At 47.7% G+C, this 17,537-nt stretch overlaps 1 protein-coding gene across 2 annotated transcripts in view; it reads right to left on the reverse strand.

Annotated features, from left to right (window-relative positions):
* The window catches only part of Alg3 (Alg3, alpha-1,3- mannosyltransferase), a 156,679-nt gene extending 151,284 nt beyond the window's left edge, over positions 1-5,395 (reverse strand). Inside the window, exon 1 of one of the 2 annotated variants that reach the window (XM_075888735.1) lies at positions 5,265-5,395. The gene's annotated coding sequence lies outside the window, so the exon portion shown is untranslated. Of the gene's footprint in view, positions 1-417; positions 604-5,264 lie in introns of those variants that run through there. The other variant, XM_075888734.1, reaches the window with a different exon arrangement.
* Positions 5,396-17,537: the final 12,142 nt, after the last annotated feature.

A 17,537-nucleotide genomic window follows, 5' to 3' on the forward strand; every position in this document is an offset into this window, starting at 1 on the left:
GGGTGTTCTTGCATGTTATCTGCTGCATCAGACAGGGACCAGGAGTCGAGCCCACGCTCAGGAAACACGTTAGCCCGAACAGTCTTTCGTTGGGAAAGTATTGCGGTTATCGTGGGTGTAATAAAGACGTGGCACAGTTTTAGGTGGGCACGACGGAGCGAGCAGAGTGTGGCCCTGAGGTTGCTGACTCGTGATAGGCGGGTTCGCATCCCTGCTGCGCGAGGCGTCGTGTGCTGCCATGTTAGTGCACGCTAAGCAGCACTGTGTGGCCGAAATTATGCGGAGCTCTCCACTTCAAAGTCTCTCATAGGCTGAGCCACTATAGAACACCATAAACCAACCCAACTAGAGGTCGTTTCATTCTCCGCTTTGGCCTCGAGCGGCGAACGAGACGCGAGTGCACGTCAGCCGACTGACCTGTGTTTCTTGGAAGGCGTCCGGACTTGCTCTCGTCTGGCCGACTGTGCAGGCCGCGCTGGCCGCTGTGCGCGACGCCGTCCCGGCACGATCCAGACCGGCGAGCGCTTACGTCAAAAGAGTCTCGTCAATGACAGCGACTCTGGCGGGCGACGCTTTGCACACTGCGTGCACGAGTGCCGGCGAAGCCCGTTTCTGGTCCCCTCCTCGCAGCGAGGAGGAGCTTCCGCGAGATCACTCACCTCCTCGGAGCACTGCTCTCTCCGTATCGCCGCCGCCCGGAGAGAAATGAAACGCGCCGCGAGTGGTCTGCATGTTTCCGAGGCGCGTTTCAAGGTGGCACTGCCAAATGCGATTAGATAGCAGCCGCCGTTTTCACTTCTCAGCCCGGTTGCGGAGATCCCAGAGAGCGCCCTTCCGTATTCCCAGCTGTGTAGGACAACAAAAGAGCTGCACACGTTCCGATCGGTAGTAAGATCGAGGAGAGGTACCAACAAGAAACACTACGTCCAGTTTTCTACATTGGGAGGCGGACGCTTCGGAAGGGATTTATGCGTACACATGCAGCGAAACCCAAGATTCTTCCTTGGGATCGGTCACCGAGTCCCCTACACTGCGCATGCATGCTGACTCTTTTTCAAACGCTCTTGTGTGCAGAACCTGCTCCGTATGTCAAAGGAGTACGGCACAGTAAAGGCCGCGGCTCTGAACTCGTTAGTGAACTTCGGTGACTTTGAGCGTATCTATCTATCTATCTATCTATCTATCTATCTATCTATCTATCTATCTATCTATCTATCTATCTATCTATCTATCTATCTATCTATCTATCTATCTATCTATCTATCTATCTATCTATCTATCTATCTATCTATCTATCTATCTATCTATCTATCTATCTATCTATCTATCTATCTATCTATCTATCTATCTATCTATCTATCTATCTATCTATCTATCTATCTATCTATCTATCTATCTATCTATCTATCTATCTATCTAGCCGCCTGCGACTTCCAGCTCTCCTATCCGTTTCGATAATGGTATGAATACCGAAAATTTCATTGCGTAACATGAATGTATGACGAGCATAACTGCCTGATCATACCATGAAAATCATGACATGTATGTCATGAACGTCAGAAGTGTTTATGTATAAGAAGGAAAAGAAGAAAAAAGTGAGCCCCGCAACTGTCCACATCAGGGTGCGACACCTCAGCAGTAGCTCACAAGGGATGGGGGTGAAGACGGATTAAAGGGAAAGGAATAAAGGTGTAGAGAGAGATAGAGAAAGAGAGATGAGGTAAGCCAGCGAGCGACGACATATTGAGGGGATAGATAGATAGGAAAGATGGAAACACGGTCACAGGAGTCCGAGGACGGGGCACCACTTGCGAGAGCTCTTGACGGCGTCAAGAGATGGCGTAGAGCAAGACCAGTAAGTCAGAGCTACGCAGTCGTCGGAGATCAGCGTCAGGAGATGACGTAGGGCGAGTCCAGTCGGCCAGAGCTAAGCAGACGTCGGAGATCGCGAGGGCACAACCGGTCGGCACGGAGTCCAGCGAGCGAGTCCCCGCGCATGGCGTAAAACTAGAGAGTGCTCGCGCTTTGCTAGCGTCGGATCGCTGCGTCCAGCGTGTGCGCGCGTCAACGTTACATCGGAGTATGTTGGGCCCTTCGTGATGCGCTCGCCACCGTTTCCCTAGCGCCACATAACCCAAACTTGGTATTACGGGACGTGAGTGAACGACGAAGGTATGTGACGAGTGCAAACCTGATATCGTGACACGCTGTCATGTAACATGACAACATGCCACGCTCATGATGCGCTCGTGGCCGTCTTGCTAGCTTCACATATAACAAATTTGGTGTTACGAGACGGCAATGGATGAAGAAGGTATATGACTGGTGCAAACATGATAATCATGACACGCGTGTTATGTAAGAATATGACTACATGCTACGCTCATAGCACGCTCGCGGCCGTTTTGCTAGCTCAACATATACCAAATTTGGTATTACGTGACGTGAATAGACGACGAATGTAAATGGCACGTCTAAACTTGACAATCATGACATGGAAGTGATGTAGGGCATAATTTACGTCCGCCTCGTGGCGTTGTGCTCATATTAAAGTGACATATCAACCTTCCTCATTCGTGCTTCTCATATCATCGATTCCCACTGTATGTGGGATCTGGCAAATTTTTCAGTGTCTTGTGCACTATTCACGCTGCTTGGTCGATTGCGATCACATTTAGGTGGAGGCGAAATGCTAGTGGATGTGCTGCTGGTATGTGCCAGCAGCACATACTCGGGTATGTGCAGCAGCACATATGCGGGTATGTGCCACAACTAATTAACGATTAGTATCTACCCAGAAACGACGAGAACACACATGGGCAATTTGAATGCGCGAGCGTTAAGAAATATTATACATCGGTAGCGTCGACACGATGAATGCAAAGAATAAATGCCAGGTTCCCAGCTGGAGTCGAGTCCAAGCATTCTGCGTTGCAATGAAACATTTTACCACAGAGCTACGCCAGGTCTCGGAACTACTTTTCAAATAGACGCTAATCTTGGTGAAGTGTCAATAGTAGTTGCAGCTAGGCAGCACTAGCACTGCCCACCCAATTTCATAAGCATTACATATGTACTTCTTTGATATAGCCACCACGTCGGGTTAACGTCAATTGTGATTAGTTGTCATGCGCTGAAGTTGATTCATGTAGCAGTGTCCAGGAAGAGCATCTTTGCGAGCGTTAGTGCTTCATAACAGCTTTTGGTGTTGCTAATAGCATGCTAATACGCATGTTACAGGTGGTGTTATTGCACAAGAGCAAACAACTGGTTATATAAACATGTGCAACTCTTCAACACATGTTTGTGCGTGCAACATTTTACATTCATTTAGCGTCATTTCATGACGTGGCGCTTAATAAGAAAATTGCAACACGGAGACCTTCCCTCCGCATGTTTTGCATCACGTCGATTCCCAGGTACGTGGGATCTGCCGAATTTTTTTTTCACCCCCACTTCATGATTATAGTCTTGTGTTTTTATTTCATATTTTGCGTTGATCTTTTTTTGTTTGTGCGTAGTCGCTCTTTTTATTTGATTTTTTTATCTAAGGACGTTCTGTATTTTATTGTTTATTTTTTTATAGTTAGATTTTTCTGGAGACCTGCACAAAGACCATGATTTTTCGCTGCCACATTAAATGAATAAATGATTGATTGATTATTGGCTGGACCTTCGAAACAGTTTTTTTGCAGTGCCTCTACTACCCACCAGAACATTAAGCTTGAATAGTTGATTGTGTGAATTGCTCATATTTACCTTCATTTCAATGCGGACCATCTTTTGTGGTTCCAGCTCTCTTTCGGCGTTAAACAATCGCACCTGACAGCGTCTTGTCAATAACTGCGCGATCTCGTCCTTGCTTGCCGTATGTGTCGATTTACTAATGAATGCACTGAAAGATTTCTGTCGCTCTGTTGTTGCCGTCGTCTCTATGTTTGGTCACTAGTATACGTGTACGTACAGGTCGTCATCTTAATCATCAGCCTGACTACGCCCAGCGCAGGGCTAAGACCTCTCCCACGATCCGCCAATCAACCCGGCTTTGTGCTTTTCGTTGCCACGTTATTCCTGCGTACTTTTTCGACACTTGAAGCGCCTACAGAAAATAATAAGCTATTTTACAGACAATGCATACCATTTGCCCTTTGAGAAAACCACAAAGTGAAAAATGTTACTGCTATCAATCCAGAAGTGACGCAATTTTAGAGCTGCACAGTTCTTCAGGAGGGTCTGTTACTGTTCGTGGCAGTGGTTTTGTACGCCGTCCTAGAAGTTGCTGTCACTGCGCGCTTCTGGAAAAGAGTCTTATCCCGTCGGCCAATCAAGCGAACCGCTGGCGTGGACCAAAGGCATTTCCGACGGCACACGAGTCAACCTCCTCATCAGGAATTTAGGCAGTCTGAGAATCTCCGGTCCGGTCAAAGGATAACACCGCTTGAATGTAGCGCCCTGACAAGTGTTGTCTCTGCCACAGGCTGCGCGTGTTCTTCGCAGCCGGTGAGCTAAGCCAGCTCTGTTGACCCCGCTATCGAAGATAAGAAAGTGGGGCGTGCACTCATCTTGAAGAAAAAACCGTGTCGTCGACGCCACAAGATCGGGGCTGCCACTCACCTGGTGCATCTTGCACTCTGCGATCGCCGCATTTGCATTTGTGGAAACGATCCACACAGGAGGGATTTTTACCTCACGACATTAAGGATGCAAGTACATCAACCGCTAAAAGACACTTGGCTGGTGGCGTGAACGACAACTAACGAGATGGGATGCGCCTCTTGACGTTTGTTTACTGCTCAGTCAATGGCGTGTTCGTGGTGAGTGTCTCTGCGCAGACAAAGCGCGCCGAGGCCGAAGCCGAGTACCGTGTGCTGGCACGTGGTCTTGCAGCGAGGCTTGTCGGGAACATCCGGGGTTGGACGCTGTCACGTTCCGCGAGTTAGTCAACTTTTGTAGGGGCGGCATTTTTAAACAAATAGAAGGGCCGCAGCAGCACTGGCTGCCAATGGAAGTTGACAAGGTGGCTTGCTTGACAACTTGACAGAGTTAGAAAGTGTTTAGAATAGTGGACCACTGCACTTGTTTTTCCTAGTTTCAAGTGTTTAGACAGCCGCGTGCCACTGTTGAACGCAATGTGCCGCACTTGAAAGGCATATAAGTGGCTGCGAAACCACTTACGTCACACTCGATCCTTACCAAGAAAGGTAGTTTATAAGAGAGCCAGGCCTCCCGCAGTATTCTTGAAAAAATAAGGAAATCCCACGTACCATATAATTCGTACGTCCAGCGTATTAAGGACGCCGCCAGGAGATGGCGTAGGGGTAGCCCAGCCAGCCAGAGCTGCGCTGTTGTCGGAGATCGCGGGGGCACAACCGGTCGGCACGAAATCCAGCGAGCGAGTCATCTCCTGACGCCGACAAGAGCGAGTGGCGCCCCGCCCCGTCCTCGGACTCCAGCGACCGTTTCCATCTTTCCTATCTCCTCTTTACTTCCGTCGTTCGCTGCCCCTGCGCATCGCTCTCTCCTTCCTCTCTCTCTACATATATCTTATAATCCTATTCTTTAATCCCTCCTTACCCCCATCCCTTGTGAGCTACTGTTGAGTTGTCGCACTCTGGTGCAGACAGTTACGGGGCTCACTTTTCTCTTCTTTTCCCTTTAAGAACCACATAAAGACGCCATTGTAGTGGTAAAAAAAAAACAATGTGGTACTTGAAGAGGGAACGACACGTGTGAAACGATCCAGCTCGCGAACGCTTCTATAACGTTTTGTAGCTTTACTGATCTTTCTTTACCGCTCGTACATTTTTTTTTAGTTTCTTCAAATGGCGGCGCCCGAACCGTCGATGGCGCGGTTCCTTCAGCACATGGTGCTCGGCACATACTTCGGCCAACTCGAAAAGTCAGAGAGCTTTATTCTGTGCAGCTTTGAGTGAAAAGTCATGCTAATGAAAAAAATTAATCCAATAGTAATCTATATTTTGATGCAATGCCACGATCACATTTAACGTTAGGTTTATCCAATCATACGGCGGCAACCTTCTGGCGTCATTTCCGCTCTTAGTATTTTGGAGATAGCCACTACGTGTTATACAGTCGGCACCGATGTGTTCAAGCGTTAGAAGGCATCTTTAAAGGGCCACTTACCAGGCTCTGACTTTTTTACATCCCATAAACAAGCTTGCGCATTTTTTCCACGCGTGACCAATTTCCTTCCACGCGCAGTGATGTCAACACAGTGATTTGCGACGTCACGCAGCACGCAGCTCGTCGATTGGTCTAAACCAGGTCTCAACAAACAGTAATGAAGACAACGTCACTGATCGCCAAGCTGACGTCACTGCTCGCGTAAGGAAGTTGGTCAGGCGTATGCGCGAGCTTATTTGGGTGGTGTCAAAAAATTCGGAGCCTATTGACTGGCCCTTGAAGCACTTACTGTGCACAACGTGCAGTAATGTGATGCTACTGCATTTTTCCAATGCTTTAGTATGCGGTGGTAGTCCGAAGGGTCTTCACTGTTCCACACATTTCTCTGTATTGTTCCCATCAGTGCCGATGCGTACTATCCAATATAAGATTATATCTATATATTTGTAACGAACCACAGGAGAACGGTGTGGTGGAATAGTAGAGAAGGAGGAAGACGAAGACAAACAAAGACGGGAGCACTGACGTTTGCCTGCTCTGAGGGTTTGGCCAAGGTTCGGTCAAGACGCTCGCACAGAGATCGCCATTGCAGGAGTGGTTCTTCGCGGCGCCACCTGTCGGCAGCAAAGAAAAGAGTTATCGCAGTAACAACCCGCTCCCGTGCCGTCCTTCTCGTCGTCGGTGCTTGACCATGAACTACCGTCGTGCTCACTGAATATGAATGAGCATATAAAGAAGGCGCGGTTAACACTATGAGGGATAACTGTAAAAAAAATGTAATTTCCCACACCTCGTCTCACATGAGCAGGTCTGTGTTTGTATATATACTATATGCGTGGGTCAGAACGTGTAAGTCCGTGTTTTAACACGTGCCTTTTCGTGTTTGAAAGTCCGACGAGGCTGCTGCATCACATGCTGCACAATCTTATGCTTCGATGAACAAAAAGCATTTTGTGATGAGTGTACTCAATAGCCACTCGTATTTCATTTTTTTCCGCAATGGCGTGCATGCGAGTACTTCACGTTACTCGTGCTTTTCGACGACGACGAAGTGATTGCTTAGCAGATCGCAGTTTCGGTAGGTGCTCTCTTTTTTCACCTAATTTTAAGTGAACTTCGCGATTATCACATCCGTGTCCGTCGGTGATGGACGTGGACCCCCACGGACGTCCGCCAGTTACGGCGGCGTCGGCGGTGGCCGCATCCAGGAAGCGTACGGGACTCTACAGCGACTACGACAGCGAGGGCACTCTTGTTTACTCAATGAGCAGCGAAGAGCCTTCTGATGACGATGATTTTAAGCTGGTGCTGAGCCGTAAAGCGAAGAGGCGGAACGTCAGAACATCTTCGTCATCGAGTACGTTGAATGACAGAGTGCCAAGGAGACCCGTGACAAACACTATCCTTTTTGTCCCTGAGGTACCGGACGGTAACATGAAGCGCCTCAACAAGCAATCTGTTTCGGTGATGCTGGAAGGACTCGTGCCAAACGAGATCACAGACATCAGAGTTAACACGCGTAAGAACGTATTGGCCATCGACGTTTTGCGTGCTGCGGCACTTAATGTACTGCGCAACGTCAACGAGTTGGGGGGAATGAAAGTTCGCTCCTACATTCCTGTGAGCTCTAACGTCGTCACTGGAGTCATCTACGATGTGGATACTGCCATTCCCAGCTCCGACTTCGATGTTCTGGTCAAACCGGTAAATGAAGCCAGCGTCATCGCAAAAGTTGTCCGTTTGGGAAACTCACGCTGCTTGAAGATCATGTTCAAGGGCGACTCTCTTCCTTCACACGTAAAGGTGGGCCATTTTCGGCATTCAGTGCGACCTTTCATACCGAAGCCCTTACAGTGTTATAAGTGCATGAAGATGGGCCACGTGAGAAGCGTATGCGAAAATAGGACGGTGTGTCCTCGTTGCGCGGAAGCCCATTCTGCGGATGACTGCGAAGCAACTACCCTCAAATGCTCGAATTGTCATGGGTCACATGAAGCTTCGTCAAAAGAATGCCCCAAAATTCGAAGAGAAATAGCGGTGTTGCAACAAATGGTCAGAGACAATTCGTCGCATCGAGAGGCTGCCAGGACCGTCCGAAAGAGGCGTCACCGTCGCCGCAGTTCATCAAAGAATGTCGCAGACGCTGCATCGAAAGCACCACTCCACCACCCTTCTCTTTCACCGCCCTTGCCTCCCAGACCGAAGGCGGCCAGCGCGGTAAACAAACCAACGAGCAGCACTGTTGCAGATGAATCAGTTTGGCCTTCATTGCCGAAATCACAGCCACCTGCAAATTCCAAGCGCACATCGACAGTCACATCACTCCAGCCAGCCGCTGACAAGCTGCCTGAGGAGGACACAGAAGTCATCAGAATGTTCCGAACACTGCTGGATGCCATGCGAAAGCTGTGCAGCAGCCTGAAGTCTCCACTCGCTCAGAGTGCGCTACAAGTACTGGATGCTCTAAGTCCAGTATTTGCAAGTCTCCAGTAGCAACCATGGCTCGACCAATTTTCTCCTTCCGCAACGAGGTCCGACAAGCGTCGATAATGCAGTGGAACGCGAGAGGCCTGAGATCCCGCATCTCTTCGTTCCGTCAGTATATATTCATGAATCGTATTCCTATGATAGTTATATGTGAACCAAACGTGCAACAACCTCTTAAACTATCAGGGTATGAATCTTTTGTTTCTTCAACGTGCGAGGAACGCAGCAAGGTGGTTGTTTACATTCGCACAGATTTCACATATGTGCATCATGCAGTTCAACCGCATGATGACAATCAATATGTCTGCTTACGTGTTAAAAAGGAAAAAGTGTCATTCACACTCATAGGTGTCTACATATCACCATCCGGACGATTTGAACAAGACCGACTACGAGACATACTGACAACAACTACGGGCCCGTGGGTTATAACTGGAGACTTCAACGCACATCACTTAATCTGGGGTAGTTCGAAGATCAACGCTAAAGGAAGAAACCTCGTGTCATTCGCTTCCAAGCATGACCTATGTTTCTTAAATGATGGCAGTCCTACATACCTGCGGGGCCTTACGTACAGCAGTTGCCTCGATTTGACTCTGGTATCCAGAAACTTCCGGTCGCAAGTGCACTGGTTTTCAGACATCGAAACGCATGGGAGTGACCACATTCCAACCTATATGCGAATAAGGGGTCTTACTAACTCCTTTCCTAAGACCACAATACGAAAAATTGATTGGTCCAAATTTCAGCGACTCACGGAAAATACATGCCGTGAAGACCCTGACCAGAACTTGGAGGATGTCATCAAAGAGGCAATGAGGGAAGCTTCCTGTCTCCTCCCGTTCACCGGCAAGCGTTCAGATTTCGACGTTGAACTGGAAAAACTGTGCGCGCTTCGCCGAAGGGCGGAAAGAAGATACAGGCGGCCGAAAGCAATATGCGACTTGAGGCTGGCACGACGCATACAGAAAATGGTCCAACGACGTTTAGACAAACTTGAACATGAACGCTGGAAATCATTCTGCGAATCATTGGATCCCCGAAAGCCGTTGTCACGCATCTGGAGCACTATTCGTGGGCTGCGCTCGACTCCCCAACAAAGACATCCTTTCATGGCTTTAGCCCTACATTCAGGCCACACCCAACTTGAAGTGGCAAATGAGTTTTGTACGCGAATCGCTGGTGTGTCCGCCTTGTCTGCTGGCACCATTAGGAGTGTTATCCCTGAACCCCGCATCTACGAAATGGACAATCTTTTCACTATAGAAGAACTTGATTCATCTTTGGCGGCTTCCCGATGATCATCTTCACCAGGACCCGATGGCATCACCTACGCCGCTCTAGCCAACCTTCAACAGGAGGCAAGGGGACAGTTGTTAAGCTATTACAACCACTCATGGCTGGCGGGCAATGTTCCCCAGGATTGGAAGATAAGTCGACTTGTGCCACTACTCAAAGCAGGAAAGTCACCATTTGATTTGACATCATTTCGCCCTGTTGCCCTCGCAAGTTGCGTAGGAAAAGTCATGGAAAGGATGATACTTACACGCCTAGAATGGTACCTTGAGCGCTACAACGTACACCCAAACTGCATGACGGGTTTTCGGCGAGGTAGGTCATCTCTTGACAACGTGATTGATCTCACAACATTTATCCAGCAACAGAAGAGCCTCAAGCGCATACCACTGGCACTCTTCCTCGACGTCAAAGGGGCTTATGACAACGTAACACATGAAGCCATCCTAGACTCGTTGGAAGCTGTTGGAATTGGTGGTCGGATGTTCCAATGGATCCAAGATTATTTGACGAGAAGGTCCTTTTTTGTACAAACCTCAGATGGACCTACCACCAATTACTATACCTCCCGTGGCGTCCCTCAGGGCGCCGTATTAAGTCCCACTTTATTTAACCTCGTGATGGTAGGACTTCGTGAAATTTTGCCAAGTACCATCCTCATATCCATATATGCTGACGATATTTGTCTATGGACTTCGGCTGTAACTCGTCTACAAGTACGTGCAAGAGTCCAGCAGGCTGCCACCTTGACATTCTCATATCTCCGCAAGCAAGGTCTTTCCGTCTCAACGGAGAAATGTGCATTGGTTGCGTTTACCCGCAGAACCATGACACAATACCCCGTTACCATCAATGGACAAAATATTCCATACCAGAAGAACCATCGCTTCCTGGGTGTGATTATTGACAGGGACCTTTCGTGGAGTGCCCACTGCAATTACCTGAAGAGAAGGCTAACTTCCATTGTCCATATAATGCGGTTCCTCTGCGGAAAATCTTGGGGCGCATCGATAAGGTCAATGATGCAGCTATAAAGAGCACTGTTTCTGGGATTTTTGCGCTACAGCTTGCCGTTACTGGCAAGTACGTGCAAGACGAACATCCGCACTCTCGAAAGTCTGCAAGGACAAGCACTACGCGTGTGCTTAGGATTGCCGCGATGCACCTCAACCTACGGGGCAATTATGATCGCAAGAGAGCATCCAATTCGAACATACATCACCACTGACAATTTGAGAGCCCACATAAGACACCTCTGCCGAGTTCCTGGTCACCATGTTGCAGTGTTGCCACTTCAAAGACCACACGCGATCTTTTCAAAGATTATTTCTGCCCATAGAGAATGCCTCCCTTTTGGCTTCACTCCCGCAACAAGACCAGCGTCACCCCCGTGGTGCCTAAAACAACCACAGGTGTGCCTCACTATTCCGGGAATAACGAACAAGAGCCATCATTCAACAGTGGTCCTACGACAGGTGACATTGTCGCTACTCAACGAAAAATACGGCCAGAGGACCCACATTTACACCGATGGATCGGTCTCGGCTGACAGCTCCACAGGAGCTGTTGTCATCCCGGCGTACCAGGTCACTATAAAGCTCAAACTGTCGCATAGGACAACATCCACAGCAGCGGAGCTTGCCGCCTTACGTGCTGCTATACTTTATATCGCGGAAGCCCGACCTCAAAAATGGGCTGTGTTCTGTGACTCCAAGGCATCCCTTCAGAGCTTGCAATCAGCTTTACGACAGAGGGAGCATCAACAACTAGTGAATGAAATAAGAGAAGTGATTCACGAAGTTTTATCGAAAGGACATGACTTGGTGTTCCAGTGGTTACCGGGACATTGTGGTATTGTCGGTAATGACCTTGCTGATAATGCTGCCCGATCCGCCCACGCGGACGCCCAGACAACCCCAATTCCATTGTCGAGAACCGACGCTGCAAGGGGCCTTCACTCGTTCGCTAACACCATGTCGGAAACTTGGCTGAGTGACCCCAGTGTCAGGAACCGCCGCCTACACAAATTGGACCCATCGAGAAAGCTTCAAGTTCCATCAGACCTCTCCCGCCAGGATGCAACTTTACTGTGCCGCCTGTGGTTAGGAGTAGCTTTTACAAAGGCGTACTCCTTTCGCATAGGAATGGCGGATAGCTCCCGATGTGAATCGTGCGACACTGACGAGACAATAGAACATCTACTGTGTTCATGTGAACGTTTTGCGAGCGAACGCAATTTGCTACGCGAAACGTTGGAGACTCTAGACAGTAGACCTTTTTCCGAAGAGAAGATACTTGGCTCATGGCTCTACGCGTCGCTGGCCAGCAAAGCGACGCGGGCACTGCTAAGTTTTCTAAAGACGACCGGACTACGCGACCGCTTATAAGCGTGCAATGGACAAGGTCACACTTACATACACGTTGCCCTTCACTTCTCTCTCTCTTCTCTTTTAATCCCCTCACCCCTTCCCCCAGTACAGGGTAGCAAACCGGACGTGCGTCTGGTTGACCTCCCTGCCTTTCATTTCTTCCCTTCCTCCTCCTCCTCTTCAATCTCTGTGTGCTAGGAATAACTGAAGGCTCAGCTATACGCATTCATTCCGAAAGAGACAGAATGTGCCAACGCTAGATGAAAGTCAAGGCACAAACAACCGCACAATGACGAAAATAAAAGAAGGCATGGAAACCTATTTGCGCACGCAATATGCGAATCTATCAATATGGCACGTGGTGCAATCTACATGAAAGGGAATTGTGAAGGCATTTGGCTTCATCGTTTAGGTGGTCAAAATTTCCACTACAGCGTCTCTCATATGGTGGTTTTAAAATGTTAAACTCCACATATTTGATCATAGTGAACCTATAGATAATGAGTATATATCTGCAGAAGCCATACTAGCACTACTGCTAAAATTAGATGACGGGAAATCGCCAGGCATAGGCGGTATTCTAAATGCATTTTTAAAGCGGTATGCTTACTGGTATTCTAAATATCTGTCTGTTGTTCAAGAAATCTCTTTCTAATGCGGATCTTCCATGCGACTGGAAGTACGCGAAAATCACGCCAATCCCTAAAACAAACTCGCCATCAACTCCGTCATCATATAGACCAATTTTCTTATTATGCACATGCGTGAAGGCACTACAGAACACAATTTTAAACATACATCTAGTTTTTTTTTAAAACAAAGGCTTAATAACTTTCGCCGTGGTTACTATACAGTCATCCAGCTCATCAAAATTGTTCACGACATAGCAGTGACCCTAGACAGGCATAACCAGGTTGACATTATATTTCTCGACTTCTAAAAGGCATTTGTCCGAGTCTCTCATCGAAAATTACTATATAGGTTAAAACCAATACTCATGAACACCACATTACTAGCTTGGATAGAAGCCTATCTCTCATGTAGACAAGTCGGGGCCATTGATAATGAAACTTCCCCTTTCGGGAATCCCGCAAGGCTCTGTTCTTGGTCCTTTATTTTTTCTTGTATACATCAATGTCATCGTTCAGAACATACCCATTAAAATAATTCTCTTTGCTAATGATTTTATTATATACCGCGAAATTACCACACCCCCGTACCAGATAACATCAAATAAATCTTTGGACCTAATTCAAACATGGTGCACGGACTGGCAAATGACCATCAACAAAAAGAAATCTGTTGCAGTCACAATTACTCGCAAAAAGCACCCTATAACGTTTTCTTAATGTTTTGAAAATGAAACTCTGGAAGTAGTAAGTAACTATAAGTATCTGGGAGTTATCATTTCTCACAATCTCAAATGGAATGACCACATTGACTACATACATAGAAAGGCGATGAAAAAACTCGGATACTTAAGGAGGCGCTTGAGTAAGTTCTCTCCAGAAGTTAAAATATTAGCCTATAAAACATTTATTCGACGACTCCTGGAATATTGTGCCGCTGTTTGGGATCCACACACAAAAAGAAAAATTTCAATATTGGAAAAAATACAGAGGAAATCAGTTAGGTTCATCTTTAATCAATACAGCTGGAAGGCATCAGTCACATCTCTTTTAGAAACGGCTGAGCTCGAAAATTTTTCAAATAGCCAATACCGCGAACGAATGAAGCTATTTTAGCTTCTTTATTATGAACATTTAGGTATCAAAAAGGATACATATCGTTACGTCTACTAGAGGGGTTTATTCAGAGCTGACGTAACGGTCGACTCGACGGTATACAGTAGTGAACGCACACCAGCGAGCTCTTGCCATCAACCGAACGTCCTATTCTTCTGCCACCACCCTGTTCCCCGCTACACAGGTGCACATACCTAAATTACGTATGTGGTAATATTTTCCTCCGCGCAGACGAAGCCTACTGGCCGAGCCAAACAGTCTCTCGAGGAATAAAGCGCTTCAAACGTGCAACATGGGCAAGTTCAGTTTTTGCAGACCGTCGGCCGTTCGTATGAAGACGTGCTATGCGGTAAACTAAATCACTGATACGGTCTACAACAAGATAAGGTCCCACATAGTGCGCTTGCAGATTCGTGCTCAAACCGCGTTTTCTACTTGGTGTCCACAGCAACATTAGGTCACCGCGATTGTACGTGACGTGTCGGCGTCGGTGGTCAAAATGTGCCTTCGAGCGGTCTTGCGAGGCAAGAGTGCGCAAATAAGCAAGGCGTCTAGCTTCTTCTGCCCGACAGATGATCTCGGATATGCAGGGATCATGGTGGTCCAAACACGGGAAGATGGTATTGAGGGTATGACGAGGTGGTCGAGCATATAGAAGAAAGAAAGGACTGTAGCCGGTAGTTTCATGCTGTGCGGTGTTGAATGCATATGTGATAAAAGGTAGAATACTGTCCCAGCCCTTGTGATCTGATGTGACATACATAGACAGCATGTTCGAGAGAATTTTGTTCGTTCATTCAGTTAGACCGTTCGTTTGGGGATGGTATGGTGTAGAGTGCCAAAACCTTGAAGCACAGACACGAAGCATATGTTCCGCCACGTCTACTGTGAATTGTCGGCCACGGTCACTGATTACAACTTTGGGAGGTCCATGTCGAAGAATTACAAAACTTAGCATGAAGAAAGACACATCGGTTGCACTTGCCGATGGTATGGCAGCTGTCTCACAGTACCGTGTTAAATGGTCGGTGCAGACGACTATCTAGCGATTTCCATCAGAAGACCAGGGAAAGGGCCCAAGGAGGTCAATCTCGACTTGCTCGAAAGGAGTTCTAGGGGGCGGCACTGGATGTAATCGCCCTGAAGGAGCACTTGTTGGGCGCTTATGACGTTGACACTTGTTACAGCTAGACACGTATTGTTCCGTCGTCTGGCGCATTTTGGGACAGTCGAATCTTTCTTGAAGACGGCAAAGAGTTTTCGCTGTGCCTATATGACCGGATGTTGGGTCATTATGCATAGCCTGCAAGACATAAACGCGAAGACTCTTCGGAACCACCAGAAGATATCGTGAGCCGGTGCTGGTGTAGTTCTTTTTGTAAACTAGCCCGTATCGGATGCAGAAGCGCGTAGGCGATGATTTGGTTTGGTAGCAAGAAGTTGCTGTATGGTGCTGTCCCTTTGTTGTTCATCCTTAAAGGTCTTGGTATCGGGAAATGGTTGGTCCAGTGATGCGATGTAGGTGTCGAAGTTGTCCGCGTCGTATTCCGTAGTTGGGAGCGGTAGTCACGAAAGACAATCTGCGTCAGTGTGACGTCGGCTGATTTTATAGGAAACCGTGAAGTCATAGTCTTGTAGACCAGATGGGTCACACAGATTGATCAACCAGCAGAGAGAATGACGGTCTGTCACGACAGTAAAGGGGCGTCCGTACAGGTAGGACCGGAAGCGCTGCACTGCGAAGACTACTGCAAGGCATTCTTGCTCTCTGGCAGTGTAGTTACGCTCGGACTTGCTAAGCGAGCGACTTGCATATGCTACGACGTGTTCTTGGTTATTAAAACGTTGAACCAGGACAGCACCTACACCAATACCGCTGACGTCTGTGTGAAGCTCAGTGGAAGCCAGAGGATTGAAGTGTCGAAGAATCGAATGAGATATCAAAAGAAACTTCAACTCCGAAAAAGCAGACTCACGTTCCGGGGTCCAGTCAAACTGTGCACCTTTCTGAAGCAGACAGGTGAGCGGTTATGCGATATTGGCAAAGCCAGGAATGAATCGGTGAAAGTATGAACAAAGCCCCAAAAAGCTGCGCAGTTCTTTCACAGAGTGAGGTTGCTTCCACTGCGGCCGTCTTGGCGGGATCCGGTCGTATGCCTTATTTGTCTACTAAATGTCCAAGTACGAGTGTTTGGCGCTCTCCAAAACGAAATTTTTTTGAGTTGAGCACCAAGCGTGATTTGCTGAGGCAGTCCAGCACGAGGCCAAGGCGTGTGTTGTGCTCACAAAAGTGCGCCCAAAAATTACAACGTCGTCCAAGTAACATATACACACTTCCCACTTCAATCCACGCAGAATGTTGTCCATGAAGCGCTAAAAAGTTGCAGGCGTGTTGCAGAGTCCAAATGGCATCACATTGAATTCAAATAGTCCATCTGTTGTAACAAATGCCGTTTTCTCCTTGTCTTCCTCGTGCATTGGAATCTGCCAGTAGCCTGACCTCAAATCCACAGACGAAACGCAAGAGGCCGATGATGGACAGTCAATAGCATCATCAATCCTCGGGAGTGGGTATACGTCTTTTTTAGTGATGGTGTTGAGACGGCGGTAGTCAACACAAAACCGCCATGTCCCATCCTTCTTCTTCACTAGAATTATTGGAGCGGCCCACGGACTACACGATTCTTGAATTACATTTTTCTTGAGCATCTTGCCAACCTGTTCATTGATCACTGCGCGTTCCGAAGGCGATACACGATATGGTTTCTGTCGGAGAGGTCTGTGAGATGTCGTGTCGATTCGGTGCTTTATACGAGAAGCAGGGAATGACATTGGATCGTGCTGAGCGAAATAAAAAAATACCGGCATGTTTGCGCAGAATACTCGCCAGTTCATTACATTCCTTGGTGCTGAGTGACTTGTCAATCATAGCCATAATGGTGGTGTCCCTGGCGTGCAGATTATCGCAACGGGTCTTATCCGGGAAATTGCTGCTTTCTGCAAGGATGATAAGTGAGAATACTTGGTGTTCACGAATCTCTGCAAGTTTCAGACCCTCCGACAGCACTGTAGGTTCATGAGAGCAGTTAATCACCCATAAATCAGTATGCCCTTGCGCAACCGATAGCGTGCAGTAAGGTATTAAAACTGTCTTCTTTATGCAAATGAGATTCACGGGCTCCACAGTTGCGTCAAATGTTTTCTCGCTTGCAGGTAAACAGGCAACAGGGACACATTTTGCAGGCGATGGCGGCACAGTTGTGTCCACGGACACGCAAAGAGCACTTTCACGACAGGGCTAGTTTTCCGTAAACGCAACTGGGATATCGGAATCTACTGTAATTTGTCCTGTGCGGCAATCGACAGTGGCACCAAATAGCTTCAAGAAATCGAGTCCCAGAATGACGTCATGCGTAGTATGAGGGAGAACAGCAAACTCTGCAACAAAGTTCTGGCACGCAAAACTAACAGTCACAGTGCAGACACCTACAGGTTG

The sequence above is a fragment of the Rhipicephalus microplus genome, chromosome 3 (genome assembly GCF_043290135.1).
Source record: "Rhipicephalus microplus isolate Deutch F79 chromosome 3, USDA_Rmic, whole genome shotgun sequence".
NCBI lineage: Eukaryota > Metazoa > Arthropoda > Arachnida > Ixodida > Ixodidae > Rhipicephalus > Rhipicephalus microplus.